The sequence below is a fragment of the Sander lucioperca genome, chromosome 4 (genome assembly GCF_008315115.2).
Source record: "Sander lucioperca isolate FBNREF2018 chromosome 4, SLUC_FBN_1.2, whole genome shotgun sequence".
Lineage (NCBI taxonomy): Eukaryota > Metazoa > Chordata > Actinopteri > Perciformes > Percidae > Sander > Sander lucioperca.
The window spans coordinates 24,491,757-24,499,722 of record NC_050176.1 but is presented as its reverse complement, the minus strand read 5'-3'; the positions used below and the strand labels follow the sequence as shown (position 1 = coordinate 24,499,722).

The window sequence follows — 7,966 nt, the reverse complement described above, 5'->3', positions numbered from 1 at the left end:
GCAGTGCTTTGCTACTGAGAACGAGGTAGCATGCTAGCGTTAGCATGCTAGTGTTAGCATTAGCATGCTAACGCTACGAGCTAATGGTTGCGGTTAGCCTGCTCGTTTCGGCTTGTGACGTCACAAGCCGTGCCGATTTTGACCAGCTCACCCAGAGACTGAAGGCAGGACACATTCAGAAACCGTATCTCACTATAAACAGCATGGGTGGATTTTTTTCAAAGTTTGTATGTGTGTGGAAGCACCAGAGACACAACATAACACCCCAAATCCCAGAAAAAGTGATTTTTTCATAATATGGGCACTTTAAATACAGTACTTGAGAAAATCTACTTACTTACATTCCACCACTGCAAGTCAGAGTAAATGTAAACTCATGTTCATTTTCAATTTTCTACATATATTATTACATATAAATGTTGTGCATACAGAGAAGAGTAGACGTATATTTCCCCAGAGTCTTCACTCGAGAGCTCCCCTACTTCTCCGCTTCCTTTTGAAGCACATGGACTTCCACTTCCTCCTGACCCCGACATGTCAGTTATCATCACTAACAACACTCCAGAGACCCTGTTGGAACACAAACTTGAACCAACCGACCACTATGGAGTGCTGCCACTCTCCAGCAATACACTCTGTAATAATCCAGCCATAGAACTGCTGTTTTCCAGGCCTTCTCGTGGGATGAATAATGAATGGAAGTCATTTATGGTTGTTCTTTGCCTGCCAGCTTTGCAGAGTTGAAAGATACTGGATGATGCTGGGGGATTTTTTTTTCCTCCAAATCCTGAATTCTGACAAAGATTTCAATCACATACTGTAAAGTATCATCTGTGATCCACTGCAAGGGAAACTGGTTGTTGGTTCACCTCAGAGTGGTAGGAGCAGAGGAAAAGGAGGTTTGGGTAAGGTGCAAGTTATGGGACGATATGAGTCAGGTCAGTACACGGGGAGCAACACTTCGCCTGCATAGTCGCGTGGACCCGCAGGGTCTACTACGCTCCTCATGTGAAGGACAACGCTCCGCAATTAAATGCCAAGCGAACAATGTGTGGTAACCATGGAGATCCTGTGCACTACTGTATCCCTGCCGTACAACTGAATGACATTAGCTGACTGTGGTATCATGTATCCCTAATCACAGGCTGATTTATAACAAATAGTGGCAATACTAGTCTTCCCTAACCACGGACTGTTATTGTTGATAGCTAAAGTTAGGTAAAATTAGCATAGTCATAATTACAGACGTTACCTGATAAATTCAGTATTGTTTCGATGCTCTGACAAGCAGTAGCCCCGCTGTCTATGTCCTGATAACTGTTTAGAAAACATTTTTATATTTTAGTGAACTCACATACAGAAGAATCAGTCTCTTGTTCATTGATTTGCGCTGTGCGTCACTCGCGTAGAGAAAAGTTCAAGACAATTCAACTCTAGCAGTGGGCGGGCGTGTGCCTGTGACGAGAACGCGACAGTTTCACAGGGTTGCGCCCTCTTGTCGCGTTGCCTGTCAAACTGCCAGCGCTTCCCTACAAGCCTGAAATACCGAAGGAACTACAGAGGAGACGCCGGGGTTGCAGAGGTGGATTAAAACGCAAAGCAAAAAAAAGGAAACATAAACCTGCCGTCCCAGCGATCATTATGGGGAATGTACGGTCTCTGGGAAATAAGACCGACGAACTGGCAGCGCTCATTAAAACCCAGAGGGAGTTCCGTAAGTGCAGAATACTTTGTCTTACCGAGACATGGCTGCATTTGCACATCCCGGACCATGGCGTGGCAGTACCCGGCTTTCTGATGGTTTGGGCGGACAGGGACGCTATAGAAAGTGGTAAGAAGAAAGGAGGGGGGGTTGCACTGTATGTGAGTGAAAAGTGGTGCAATCCCGGACATGTGAATGTGAAGGAACGTTTCTGTAGCCCGGACATTGAACTGCCTGCTGTGGGGTTTTGCCCATATTATCTCCCGAGGGAGTTTACGTCCGCCATAGTGATCGTTGTGTACATTCCACCATCTGCTGATGTGGAGGCAGCTGCTGACGTCATCCACACCACTGTCTCACAACGCAGCCCAATGCCTTCATGGTTATCACTGGGGATTTTAATCATGCTTCACTGGATAAATCCCTCCCGGACTTTCAACAATATGTTAACTGCCCCACAAGAGACAATAAAACCCTGGACCTCCTGTATGCTAATGCCAAGGATGCATACAGTGCCACTGCCCTTCCCCCCCTTGGCAAATCAGATCAAAACCTTGTCTTGCTGTCTCCTGAGTATGTTCCTCTTGTACAGCGGCAGCCTGTCCAAAAAAGGACTGTGAGTAGGTGGACTCAGGAGGCTGAGGAGGCTCTGCAGGACTGTTTTGAGTCTACAGACTGGGTCGTGCTCTGTGAGCCACATGGGGATGACATCAATAATATGACAGACTGCATCACAGAATACATCAAATTCTGTGAGAACATCACCATGCCCTCCCCGACTGTACGCTGCTTTCCCAAAAGCCGTGGATCACCAGTGACCTGAAAGTTCTTCTTAATGAGAAGAAGAAAGCTTCCAGGTCATGGGACAGACAGGAGCTGAGGGGAGTACAGCACAAACTACGGGAATGTAAAAACTCCTACAGGAGGAAGCTGGAGGCCAGTCTACAGGAGAACAATATGAGGGAGGTGTGGACAGGGATGAAAGAGATCACCGGGTGTGGGGGTAGTAGAAGACCAACACCAGGCAGCTGTGAGAGAGCAAACGAGCTGAACTGTTACTTTAACAGGTTTAGCTCACAGCCATCCCCTGCCTCTTCTCATTAATCATTAATCAACATTTCTGTAAATGCCCCAGTGTTAGCCAGCCGGCTAATTTTCAACTGTAGTCCTAGTATGCATGTCTTTATGGTGGGAAGAAACCAGAGCACCTGGAGGAAACCCACCCAAACATGGGGAGAACATGCAAACTCCACACAGAAAGGCCCGGAACGACCTGGATTCGAAACCAGAACCTTCTTGCTGTGAGGCAGAAGTGCTAACCACTGAGCCACCGTGCTGCCTGAGGAGGTTAGGTGAGGAGACAGCTGGAGAGGCTTCACCAGCGCAAGGCTGCTGGCCCGGATGGCATCAGCCCCAGGGTCCTGAAGACCTGCGCCAGTCAGCTGTCTGGTGTTCTCCAGCATCTCTTCAACCTGAGCCTGAGCCTGCAGAGGGTGCCGCTGCTGTGGAAGATGTCCTGCCATGTCCCGGTCCCCAAGAAGTCGACTCCATTTGGCCTCAAAGACTACCGCCCAGTGGCTCTCACATCCCATGTGATGAAGGTGCTGGAGAGGCTGGTCTTGGCCTACCTGAGGCCGCAGGTGAGATCTTCTCTGGACCCTCTACAGTTTGCCTACCAGCCTCGTCTGGGAGTGGACGATGCTGTCATCTATCTTCTGCAGCGAGCTCATTTGCACCTGGATGGTGGTGGCAGCACTGTGAGAATCACATTTTTGATTTCTCCAGTGCATTCAACACCATCCAGCCACTGCTACTAGGTGAGAAGCTGCAGATGATGGGTGTCGGTGCGTCCACAGTCTCCTGGATCACTGACTACCTGACAGACAGACCACAGTTTGTCCGTCTGGACCGTGTTCTGTCTGATGTGGTGGTGAGTGGTACGGGGGCTCCACAGGGGACTGTGCTGTCTCCTTTTCTGTTCACCTTATACACCACAGACTTCCAGTACAACTCAGAGTCATGTCACCTACAGAAGTTCTCTGATGACTCTGCAGTTGTTGGGTGTATAAGGGATGGACAGGAGGGAGAGTACAGAGCGCTGGTGGACAATTTTGTGGAGTGGTCTGGTAAGAATCACCTGCTGCTGAACGTGGATAAGACCAGAGAGATGGTGATTGACTTCAGGAGGAAGGGAACGGATCCGCAGCCCCTTTGCATTCTGGGTGGAGATGTGGACATGGTTGAGGAGTACAGATACCTGGGTGTCAACATCGACAACAGGCTGAACTGGAAAATCAACAGCACTGCTGTTTACCTAAAACCTTTTAACACTTCATCTCTGAGTGTGAGATAAGACTCATAGACATCACAACTGCACTGAATGCACCTTGACCAACCTTGCACAATAGGTTTATCTACATCCTATCATTACTAGTCAAACAGTTGTACATTTTTACTCCCCAACTTGCACATTAAGTTTATCTATATCTATTGAAACAGTTGTACATTTTATTTCCAAATTGTATATATTTTAAATATTGCTTGTGTAGTATTCTATTATTATTTCATGTATATTGTTTCCTAGTATTTAATGTTTACTCTGTATGTGTGCTGTGTGTCTGAAATTTTGCTGCTGCAACACCGTTATTTCCCATTTTTTGGGATCAATAAAAATCTATCTATCTATCTATCTATCTATCTATCTATCTATCTATCTATCTATCTATCTGTCCTATAGACCTTTTTCACAGCAGACATGTTGACATGTCATAGCAGGAACAGCACAGGTGTATTCAAACCCATTAATGATGACTGCATTCCACTTAGGAGAGGTCCTGGTGTTGTTCATGCTGACTCACTGAAATAGCTTACTGGGACACTTGATGGAATTGAGCCATCGTTAAGGTTATCAATTTCAGCTGTGCTTTTCCTACTATGACAAGTCAAAATGTGTGCTGTGAAAAAGGTCCATAAAAATAAAAGCCTAAAATGCCCAAAAAATTATCTTTAAAAACAAATTGCCATTTTCAGCGTGTAGCTTGCTAGCTCGAGGTTTGTTGTTGTTTTTCCGAAGCGAACAGAGTTTGAGAACGGCAACACACACAGAAGAGCGGACATGGATTTCAGGCTTTATCCTGGAAATGTACTTCCGTTGTTCCAGACTAGGTTCTCAGAATTATCTTTTGTAACCGAAAAAGAATCCTTCTAGACCTCATAAAAAAGTCATCATGTCTCGGAGGAACTTTTTAAAGTTTTATACTTCATTTAAAGATTCATTCTGGGAAAAAAATGCATGTTTCTGGAGCGTGGCGAGCAGGGAAGGGGATGAAGCAAAGATACTACCTACCCGCTGTCAAGGTTGAATGGAGAACACAGGCTGTGAGTGGGATACACGACAAATGTTGTCACTGAGAGCGATCTTTGAATGTCAGCACTTCTGTCCCACTCCGGCTGTTCCTTTAAGGTATTTCCTCAACACTGCATTTGTTAGGCGCGGTGCAATGATGCGGTCAGGGTTATATTTGGCAAGGCCTGATAGCTGCATAGGATGCTGTGAGGAGTTTTTTTTTCATTTCATATCAACTCCAGTCCTCCTTTCTCTCTCCCCTTTCTGCTTTGCTTGTTGTTTACATGTATCACACTCCAGCACATGGTTGTAATGTGAAATCTTTTGTTTTACAGCTCAGGATCGTCTCTGACTTCCTCTGCGCTTTGAATTAGCAGCAGCATGGATTCAGGCACGGTCGGCAGGCATATTTCCTGTTTTTGTTTGTTTCACAGATGGGTTGCATTCATATTTTCCTTTCACTATCTCCCACTAACAAAGACACATACATTAACACACACACACACACACACACACACACACACACACACACACACAGTCGGATATGCACATAAACACGTCTTGATCTACTGAAAGAAAGACAGACTTTGGCGTAAACTGCTCAGTCTACTGAGGTTCCATTATTTCTTTCATGCTTCACCGTTCTCTGCTCTCACGTGTGTTTTACACTGACAACTCCGAAACACCTGAAAATACAGTATCTTGCGATCTTTATGTGGCAATTCTCCAAAGTCATTTTCAATTATGCTTCAGCGGATTCCGCATTAGAGGAGAGATAGTGAAAACATGGAAAGGTGCGAGCAAACGTGTGTGCATGCCTTCTTTTTTGAGCAGGACTGTGTTGGTATGCTTCAGTTGGTGTTCCCGTTTTCAGCTCAGGGTGAGTGTTTATTCCACAGTCCAAAGTCCTTGACAGCTTGTACATTATGACTGTGCTCGCTGAGATATGATTTGCTGATGGTAGCAGTGATTATTAAAAACTGCTGGATGTTTGCTGCCTCTACTAGAGGCATGCTGCAACACAATCTTTATGCTTTTTTTTCTTTTAGATCTCATGGAATGTCATAATTTTTCTATTCTGACGTGCGGCTAATATCAGAATGGGTTTCCATTGTCCTAAAAGTCTTTACATTCTGTCTCTAGACCCCAAACAATTCAATTTGCTGATGGAAGCCAGTGCAAATGGAATGTGTAGTTGCAGTGAATGGCATACTGCATTACTGTATGTACGGTTTTTAGCAAGTTAGGCTGACTATTAGATTCTCTGTGTCTTCCTTTCTGTGTTTTTAATGAATCATTTTCCAGCGTCACATCTGCAGTGTAGATATTTGTACCATGTACTGTATGTAAATAAATAAATATGAATATTGTGTTACAAATTCATGTCTTTCTTCAAAAAGAAATGAAGAGTTAGGAAGCTAATTTCAGCCAGATGTGTCATGTACTCAAAGCAGATACGTGCTCCCCTTCAAAGTTAGCTTAGATGCAGGGAAACTTTTCTGGCTCGTATTGTCCTGTGCCATAAAGCTATACTGTGTACTTTCTGTTACCCCCCTATGAGGAATTCTAAATAATGACAACAACACTGTCCACATGATGCAAGCCTTTGATGGACTCTTTAGAAGATGTAATTGTCTTGTAGTTTTTATATCCTCTTCGTCTCCAAACCTGACCTTTGCTATTCTTACTCGGCTGTGACGTAAAACGCATCACTCGAGCTTCTGCAGCGAATGTCGCCCGACTACACCATTTTGTCAACATAGCCATACTGAGAAATACAGAGAGAGTCCACGTGGTAGTATCCAAAAAGATCCAGACCTAACCTAGGCACACTGGCATGAAAATGCTGAAAGCAGTACAGAGTGCACCAGTTTTACTGGCATTTCTTTTGTTTTCATACAAACAACTAAAGGACATAGGTGCTTTATATGCTCCAAACGTCAAATTGTCTAATTGCTACTACAGCGCTTATTATCAGTAGATGTTACTTGAAAAAAAAATCTATGTTGGGTGTGTGTGACATGGTACGAATCCTCTTTTGTTGTACATGTAAACTTATGATTACAAAATCAACATATTTTATAAGTAATTCCCCAGTAATTTTGGGAAATTTAATTGAGAATGTATGGATATGTATGGATAAAATGGCTAATTGGCAAATTAAAGGTACTACTTTATCACATTGCTGCAAAAAACCCAATATTGCTATAAACCATCTCAGCTCACTGATTTACATTAACCACAATGGACTAATACACCCAGAACATAGAAAGAGATAACAAACACATTGCATCACTGTGCATCACCTCCACCTCGCCCACCTCAGCAGGGTCCTGGGCCCCCCTACCAATGCCCTCCTTAAAGGTCCCCTCCACCTCCACCCCCCCTCCCACCTCAGTGACGACTCTCTCCATTCACGAGAGGGACATCAACAGACTCTTTAGGAGACAGAATCCCAGGAAAGCTGCTGGACCGGATGCTGTCTCCCCATCCAGCTTGAAGCACTGCGCTGACCAGCTGTCTCCAGTGTTCACAGACATTTTTAACACCTCACTGGAGACATGTCACGTGCCAGCCTGCTTCAAGACCTCAACCATAATCCCTGTCCCCAAGAAGCCAAGGACCACAGGACTTAATGACTTCAGACCCGTCGCCCTGACCTCTGTGGTTATGAAGTCCTTTGAGCGCCTTGTGCTTTCACACCTCAAAGACCTCACCGACCCCCTCCTGGACCCCCTGCAGTTTGCCTACAGAGCCAATAGGTCTGTAGATGATGCAGTCAACCTGGCCCTCCACTACATCCTCCGGCACCTGGACTCCGCAGGAACCTACGCCAGGATCCTGTTTGTGGACTTCAGCTCTGCCTTCAACACCATCATCCCGGCTCTGCTTCAGGAGAAACTCTCCCAGCTTGGTGT

The 7,966-nt window shown here is 45.2% G+C and overlaps 1 protein-coding gene across 1 annotated transcript in view; it reads left to right on the top strand.

The window, feature by feature from the left end:
* The window catches only part of LOC116048446 (VPS10 domain-containing receptor SorCS3-like), a 1,378,075-nt gene that overhangs the window by 191,823 nt on the left and 1,178,286 nt on the right, over window positions 1–7,966 (top strand). The window lies entirely within an intron of this gene.